Source organism: Arachis ipaensis, chromosome B10 (assembly GCF_059453495.1).
Source record: "Arachis ipaensis isolate K30076 ecotype BB chromosome B10, ASM5945349v1, whole genome shotgun sequence".
In the NCBI taxonomy this organism is placed as follows: Eukaryota; Viridiplantae; Streptophyta; class Magnoliopsida; order Fabales; family Fabaceae; genus Arachis; species Arachis ipaensis.
The window spans coordinates 99,790,560-99,799,909 of record NC_142435.1 but is presented as its reverse complement, the minus strand read 5'-3'; the positions used below and the strand labels follow the sequence as shown (position 1 = coordinate 99,799,909).

Here is a 9,350-nt window from a genome sequence, read left to right as displayed (position 1 = left end):
TATTCTTCTTCTATCTTTCCTCTTGATTTTACTTGAAAGCTTTCGATCTTCATCCAATTGAGTAGTTATCTTGGAAGAGAAGCTATTCAAACTTGGATCTCTTTTGAACCTTGAAAGAGGAATGAAGAGATCAAGCTAGAAATGCTTTCTCATGCTGGACCAAATTGAGTTTGGATGGGTATGTGACTATAACCCTCTCAATACTTGATTTGGGAAATGCATGTGGTATAATCAGTGACCATACTTCATCTCTTCTCATGAGCAATTAACCAAGGAATTGGCTATTGATCAAGATTTGAGAGATTGAATTGCAAGAAATTGTAATTTAATCACTTAAGATTGCCAAGGAGATCAATGAGTGCATTGATTGAGGAAGAGATGAAAATGAACTTGATCCGGAGAATTGCAACATCTCCTAAGCCCAATGAACTCCCCATCTCTGATCTTACCCATACTCTTTAATTTCTGCCATTTACTTTTATGAGGCAATCCCCCATTCTCATTTACAATTCTGCAATTTATTTTCAGTCATTTACTTTCATTCCTTTAATTCTAGCATTTACTTTTCTGTTATTTACATTCCCGCCATTTTATTTTCTGCAACTCTCAACCTATATTCTGGATTCGCTCAACTAGAACATTCTTTTAATTAAAGTTGCTTGATCAATCAATCCCTGTGGGATTCGACCTCACTCTATTGTGAGTTTTTACTTGACGACAAATTCGGTACACTTGCCGAAGGGAGATTTGTTGAGAGACAAGTTTTTCGTGCATCAAGTTTATGGCGCCGTTGCCGGGGATTGATTGTGCATCAACAATGATTAAATTGGAAGATCACTAGATTGAGCATTTTTATTTTGTGAATTTCATTTTTCTGTTTGAGTTATTTGCTTTTGTTTTAGTTAAACTTCTTCCCTCCCCCCTCTACTCTTTTGTTTTTCTTTGTTATTTTCAATTCTGTTTGCTAACCCACTAACTGTTTGATATATTGCATCACCCACAACTAACAGTAATTCTGACACAAATACTGTCTGCATCTATTTTCTTTGCTTGTACTTGTTGGTTGTATGACAGGGAGAAGAAGCGGGGCTTCAACTTCCTTTGATTCTGAACCTGAGAGAACCTTCCTTAGACTAAGGAGGGAGGCAAAAGAAAAATGTGTAGTTGGTGCTGAGGAAGAGGAGGAACACTTTGAGGAATACTTTGAACCAAACATGGAAGAAAACATGGAAAATCATCATGAAGAAGAGACTCACAACCATGGCAAAGGAGGTGGAGCAAATCATGCTGGGGAGGATAGAAGAGTTTTGGGCTCTTACATTAATCCAAACCCAGGCAATTGTGGAAGTAGCATCCAAAAGCCAACAATCCATGCCAACAACTTTGAACTTAAACCACAGCTCATCACCCTTGTTCAGAACAACTGTTCGTTTGGAGGAGGTGTTCAAGAAGACCCCAATCAACATTTGACCACCTTCCTGAGAATATGTGACACAGTGAAATCTAATGGTGTTCATCCTAACGCCTATAGACTGCTCTTATTTCCTTTCTCACTCAGGGATAAGGCAGCCAAGTGGCTGGAATATTTCCCAAGGGAGAGCTTGACAACTTGGGAGGATGTGGTGAACAAATTCTTAGCAAGATTTTACCCTCCTCAATGAATCAATAGGCTGAGAGCTGAGGTTCAAACTTTCAGGCAACAAGATTGTGAGACTCTGTATGAAGCATGGGAGAGGTTCAAGGACTTAACAAGGAGGTGTCCACCTGACATGTTCAACGAATGGGTCCAGCTGCACATTTTCTATGAAGGGCTCTCTTATGAGTCAAAGAAGGCCGTGGACCATTCATCTGGAGGATCCTTGAACAAGAAGAAGACCATTGAGGAAGCCATAGATGTTATTGAAACAGTAGCAGAAAACGACTACTTCTATGCTTCCGAAAGAGGGAACACAAGAGGAGTGATGGAGCTAAACAATGTAGATGCTCTGTTGGCCCAAAACAAGCTCATTACCCAGCAGCTGGCTGACCTCACCAAAAAGATGGAGAGGAACCAAGTAGCAGCAATTTCATCTTCATCAACAATCCAAGAAGGAGTGAATGAAGAAGCAGAGGGGAGTCAGGAGCAAGCCAACTACATTGGGAATTCACCAAGGAAAAACTATGATCCATACTCCAAGACTTACAACCCTGGACGGAGAAACCACCCAAACTTTGGGTGGGAAAGTGAGCAAGATCAAAACCAAGACCAGAGACGTTACAACTACAACAACAATTCAGCTCACCAGCAATTCACCCAGAGGACATCTCAACACCCCCACAACAACACTTCTCCACACATTTATCAAAACCAAAACAGCACATCTTCTCCGAATCACTCATCAATTGATGACAAGCTCTCTAAGATTGAAGCCTTACTTGAAGGAATATGCCAAGAGATTCAAGAAAATAAGGTGTTCAAAGAGGATGTACGAGCCAATATTAAGAACTAGGGAGAGACCATTAGGAAGCTGGAATTCCAGGTGGGATATTTAGCTGAGAAGATTCCCAAAACTATTGATAGCTTTCCAAGTGACACGGAGAAGAACCCCAAGGGAGAAGCAAAGAAAGTAAGATGGGAAGATTGCAAAATGGTCACTACGAGTGATTAAGAGACTGAAGACAAGCAAGGCAAACTTTGCAAACAACCTGAAGACAACTCAACAAAGGAGGAGGATAGAAATCACCAAGGACCAGAAATTTCACAACAAGAGTTGCTGAAGCTCTATGCTCCCTTCCCTCAACTGCTCAATGGTGCTGTGGGAAAGAGAATATACTCAAGGTTCCTAGACTTGTTTGCATCTCTGCATGTAAACATACTATTCATCAAGACAATTCAACAAATGCCTGTATTCATCAAGTATATGAAGGAACTTCTTCCCAAGAAAAGCTCACTCAAAGGAGGCCAGACTATAGTGATGAACAAGGAATGTAGTGTCCTTATTCAACCTGAGCTGCCTACGAAAAGAAGAGACCCAGGGAGTTTTCACATCCCTTGTGCCATAGGTGAAACTATGTTCGATAGAGCACTATGTGATTTGGGGGCCAGCATCAACTTACTGCCTTTACCCTTGGTGAAGAGGCTGCAGATTAATGAGATAATGCCCACAGATGTAATCATCAGACTGGCTGACAAAACTCAAAAGCAAGCAATAGGAGTGGTGGAAAATGTGTTGCTAAAGGTTGGGAAGTACTTTCTCCCAACAAACTTTGTCATTCTGGACATGGAAGAGAGTCACACTTACCCAATCATATTGGAAAGACCATTCCTAGCTACGGCCAGAGCACTTATCGATGTAGAGAAAGGGGAGCTAATATTGAGAATTCATGATGAACGACTCAGCTTCAATGTCTTCAAACTCTCACAAGAAACAGATCAAGAGGACAAGGAACTAAGCACAAACGATAAGGAGACACTGAAGGAGGAGACAAGCACTGAAGCACAACCAGTTCATTCTGAAACCCCCTCAATTGATAAACAAGGAAAACAGCAATTGCCACAGCTCAAAGAAAAGTTCGAGGAACCCAAACCTCTAGAGGCAAGTGAAGACAGCATCACATCTCCTTGGAGAAAAGAGGTCACCAAGGGGAAGGCAACCTTAAAAGAAACAAAGAAGAAGGTACCAAGGAGATGGAGGAACAAGAAGATCCCTACGGAAGATTTCTCTCCAGGGGATAGAGTTGTCTCAGCTTACTTCCCAGATATTCCCCCTAATCTCCCTACTGTACCATCTCAATTACCTAAGGTCTTCACTATCAACAGAGTTCTTTCCCTGGAACATGTGGAGATCATTGATCCAACCAATGGATACAAGTCCACAGCAAGAGGGGAGGACTTTAAGCACTACCAACCACCCTGATGAAGGAAAAACGTCAAGCTAGTGACGCTAAAGAAGCGCTTCATGGGAGGCAACCCATGTTTTATATGTTTTTAAAATAATGAATAAATCAATGTTTATGAATTTCAACCCAAACTTGATAAACATTTGGTGAAATCTTTATCATGCAGTATATAGTGAAGAACAAGTTTGGTGTTCAAAGCAAACCAAGATGCATGCTAGTCTTGGGAGCTTTGAACAAAACTTTTCATCACATTGCTTCAAACTAAGTTTGGTGTCACCCCATGGTGCCACCAAAATGCATATAAGGACCCACCAATAGTTAGTTAGTTAGTTGGAATTCATAAATAAACAATCAAATCCTTTCTTCCCTTGTATTCTAGCCGTAGAGTTTGAATTTTTTTATGATATTAATTTTCCTATTTTAAATCTTTATAGGAAAGGAAAAGGAGCATAAAAAGGGATAGATTGGACAACCAAACAAAGAAGGTTCAGACACCGCAAGAGGAGGGGTTACACACTTGTTCTAAAGAGGGAATACATTGGAAAATGTTGCCATGCAACATTGAAAAAAATGGAACCCCTAGAAGACCGAGCAATCCCCATCATAAAGTGATGATCCTTGTCTTCTAGCCATGCATAACCCTAACCGTCCATCAAGTGACCACTTCATCAATCTACACCCTCCATTCTCTCACAACCTCTTTATATAAACGACCCTTGTCCGTACCACCCTTCATTGTCATCGCACACCCTTCACCACTCTTCATTTCGGTACAATACACCCCCTATCTGATTATAAACGTTCCTCCTCTCACTCTCTTCATTGCCATAAAACCCTAAACAACCAAAAGTCTCCACAACCTTACCACCTTCACATATTAATCATCATTCATGGCATCTTCAAGTTCTAAAAGAAGGGAGGGAAAGGAACCCATGGAAGAACACCCATATGATGAGAAGAGATTTAGAAGCTTGCATCATGCTTTGCAATACTGGTGGATGGTTGATAAGGAAATCATCTATGAGCTGGGGTTTCAAGTTAAGAAGACTGAATGCCCCGAAATCACAAAGAAGGTAGAAAGGAGAAGATGGGAGCTCCTCACTGACCCGGTCACTAAGGTGAATGCAAATTTCATAAGAGAATTTTATGCAAATGCAGTCAGATGTGATAAGAAAGATGAGTCATATACAAGCTTTGTGAGAGGAACAATGGTGGATTTTGGTCCCATGAGTGTAATGAGGGCATTGAAGCTACGGTCTATACCATTTGAAGAAGAAAGTTACCACTCAAGATTGGACAACAACCCAAATTATGACCAGCTTTTACGAGATCTTTGTGTACCAGGAGCTGACTGGGAAAGGGGTGCAGGAAATAAACCAAAGTTCATTAAGAGAACAGACCTCACTCCTGAAGCTAAGGGGTGGTTCGAGCTAGTGAGGAGGTCTATTCTCCCAGCTGCAAACAACTCGGAGGTGAATCTCGAGAGAGCAACAATGGTGCATTGTATACTCAAGGGAGGAGAAATCAAAGTTCATGAAATCATAGCTCAAGGCATTAGAAAGATGGCAGAGAAAAGCGACTCAAGAGGAACATTAGGTTACCCCAGCACTATTTACCGAATATGCAAGAAAGCTAGGGTGGTTTTTGAAAATGAGGACCCCGTTTGGATAAAGGAAAGCATTCCAATAACGGTCCGAAGGATGAATGCTGCAGCATCCCCCCTGCCTCAACGGAAGCAAAGAAAGAGGACAGCCCCTCAAGTAGTGGAAGGCCAAGTCTCAGAGGGTCAAGCACAACAGACCTTGGACATGCACCAATTGCAGGAGGCCATTGATGGCTTATCTAGACAATATTTGGAAAGCCAAGGAGCACAGAAAGAGCTTCAACTACAGATGATGGGGCAGCAAGAGGAAACACTTTCAAGATGGATGACTCAGCAATGTGAGTGGCAAAGGCAAATGATGGAACAGCAACTAAGCCAAGGACAACAATGGGGAGAAGCATTCAACAGGATGGAACAAAGGCAAAACAAGCAACAAGAATCCACCCAGAGGCTAATCAACATCCAAGCACATCAAGGGGCACACATACATGAGATGCATCAAAGACAAATAGAACAGCAGAACTATTGGACGAGCAAAGGGCATTCGCAGAAGGAGTTTACATGAGCCAAACAGGACATCATATAAACACTCAAGCCAGGCTCGGCTACTTAGTGGGACAGCTGCCAGTATTGCATCCAGGAATAGCCAAGTATGACGAAATGAAGGATGAATTAGCACGAAAGGAAAGACAAAGGGTGGAAGAGAGTCATGAGTCAGTGAGGAAGGCACTTGAGGATTGGAAGCAAGCAAGATTGGCAAGGATGCGAGAAAATGCAAGAAGAAACAAGGAGGACAAGCAAGGAAAAGAGCATGGACATCCACAACAGTAAAAGGTGGTGGAGTTCCTTCTTTGATTCCATCTTTCTCTATGTCTTAAAATAAGGAAGATCTTGTATGAAATAGAACTTGCTTCCATGTTATGTTAAACCTTTTTCAATCATGTCTTCTAAGTTTGTGGTATTGAATAGGTCTATGTGTGTTAGTCTTTATGTCGCTGCATCCTTACTTAACTTACTTGTATGCTTGTTCCTTTTGAATCAAAAGAGAATGATTATGTTTTTAAAAGACCAGAGTGGAGTTCATATTGTGGAAGTGCATTCATGAATCTTTGGGGTAGTCATAAGTTAGCTAAGTTGGTTCAACCACAAGGCTAGGATGACAATTATCTGGCCTGAATACTTTGCTTTGGATACACTCATGAGACTAAGATAATAACAAGATCCTAATAAGAGAAAAGGGAAAGAACAATGGAAGTGAAAAAACAAAAGAAAAAGAGTAAGCAATAAGGCTAGGCATCAATGGTTTTAATCTTGAGGCAAGTGTCTGTGGTGCTCCTGTGTGAGGGATCTACTTGGATGAATAAGCTCTTAGGGGTGCCTTATCACCTGGTAACTTGGTTAACTAACTCGGGATTATCAGCTGAAAGTCCACTATCAAGAGTAACCTTCACTACAGAGCATTTAGTAACCCAAAGAGGTGTTGGACACTAAGGTCTCAAGAAAAGAAAATAAACAAACTATATGCCTGTGGTGTGTATGTATGGGGGATAGGCTTGAGGGAGTAAGTCCTTAGGGGTGTCTCAACACCTAGCACCTTGAACCAACTGGTTCAGGAGTGTTGGCTAAAAGCTTATCTTAAAGAGTTGCCCCCTTACAGAGCACTTAGCCTAAATAACACAAACAACCCTTGAAATAACAATAAAAGGATCAATGAATAAAAGTCTCATGAGATATAAACAAAGTGGGTGTTTTAGGACATGATAAAGGTCTGAAAGCCAGTAATGGAATGAACCTAAGTTGCTATGCATGAAACCACCATAAAATCAGTAACATAACTTCCACAAGAATGACTCATTCCTCTGGACATTCCATTCATCATTCTCTTGTTCCAGTACTTGCTTAGGGACAAGCAAGCTTTAAGTTTGGTGTTGTGATGCCAGGGCATCTTGGCCAGTTTCACTGACCTTTTCTTTACTATTTTTAGGTTAGTTTCATGCATTTCTTTAGGAAATAAGCTAGTTTTGGGTAGATATTCACCTATGCCTTGATTCAAGCATACATTGTGCATTTTACATAATTTCATGAGGATTTTGCATAAGTTTAGTGACAAATATTATGTTGCATTACTCATGACTTGGACTAGAGCTTTGATGCACTTTATTGCTTGATTTCAGGACCAAAAGGAAGCAAGAAAAGGGGAGGTAACCTGCAAGGTTAATGAGAAAAGTGATTGCCAATAACACTCTCAAAAAGCCATCAATGCCCACGTTAGAGAGTCACGTTAACTAAGTTAACGTGAACTCTAACGTGGAGAAGAGAAGTTGAGCCAACATTAGTGACACTTAACATTGTCACTAACGTTGGCAATTACTCATAAGTGGCAATGTTAGAAGCCACGTTAACCTAGTTAATGTGGCCTCTAACGTTAAGGGGGAAAGAGAAGCCAACGTTAGTGACACTCAACATTGTTACTAACGTTGGCCTATGATGCAAAGTACCACGTTAACTCCCACGTTAACTTCGTTAACGTGGGAACTAACGTAAGGGATGAAGAGTTGTCGACAACGTTAGTGACACTCAACATTGTCACTAACGTTGAAGCAACCACACAACCCCCAAGAGTCACGTTAACTTCCACGTTAACTTGGTTAACGTGGAAGCTAACGATGAGGAATGAAGGATTAGCCAACGTTAGTGACACTCAACATTGTCACTAACATTGGGATGGCTAAGGATGGCCACGTTAGAAGCCACGTTAACCTAGTTAACATGGACTCTAACGTGAGACCTAGGGGCACATTGGAACGTTAGTGACAATGTTGAATGTCATTAACATTCTCGAAGGATGGCAAAGGCCACGTTAGAAGCCACGTTAACCTAGTTAACGGGGGCTTTAACGTGAAGCAAGAAGGGGCACACTGGAACGTTAGTGACAATGTTGAGTGTCACTAACGTTCTCGAAGGTTAACAAGGCAACGTTAAAAGCCACGTTAACCTAGTTAACGTGGGTTTTAACGTGAGGCAAAGGGGTGCATTGGAATGTTAGTGACAATATTAAGTGTCACTAACGTTCTCAAACTTATATTCTCACTAAATATTAACACCCCTAACGTCCTGAACTAAAGTCTCCGCCCACTTCGCACTTTCTCTCTGCAAGTAAAGCCAAGCCCAAATAAAGAAAGGAATTGCTTCAAACTCAAGATCCAAAGGCCCAAGACTTTAAGAATCACACTAGAAGCTGAGAAGAGTAGTATATATAGGAGTAGCTTTGAATTAAGAAGGAGTTCGGGAGGCTGAAAAAAAGAGAACTACTCTCTGTATTTTACTTTCTTTGCAAATTCTAGTTTTATGATGTATTCTCCATCTTTGTTTTCATTTTCAAGAGCTATGAATAACTAAACCCCTTTCATTGGGTTAGGGAGCTCTGTTGTATTTTGATGGATCAATACTAATTTTCATTATTCTTCTTCTATCTTTCCTCTTGATTTTACTTGAAAGCTTTCGATCTTCATCCAATTGAGTAGTTATCTTGGAAGAGAAGCTATTCAAACTTGGATCTCTTTTGAACCTTGAAAGAGGAATGAAGAGATCAAGCTAGAAATGCTTTCTCATGCTGAACCAAATTGGGTTTGGATGGGTATGTGACTATAACCCTCTCAATACTTGATTTGGGAAATGCATGTGGTATAATCAGTGACCATACTTCATCTCTTCTCATGAGCAATTAACTAAGGAATTGGCTATTGATCAAGATTTGAGAGATTGAATTGCAAGAAATTGTAATTTAATCACTTAAGATTGCCAAGGAGATCAATGAGTGCATTGATTGAGGAAGAGATGAAAATGAACTTGATCCGGAGAATTGCAA

General features: G+C 40.8%; 1 non-coding gene across 1 annotated transcript; it reads right to left on the bottom strand.

The window, feature by feature from the left end:
* Nucleotides 1–1,667: 1,667 nt before the first annotated feature.
* On the bottom strand, nucleotides 1,668–1,771 carry LOC148581054 (small nucleolar RNA R71). The gene has a single exon (XR_015899447.1). It is a non-coding gene; the product is annotated as a small nucleolar RNA R71 (small nucleolar RNA).
* Nucleotides 1,772–9,350: the final 7,579 nt, after the last annotated feature.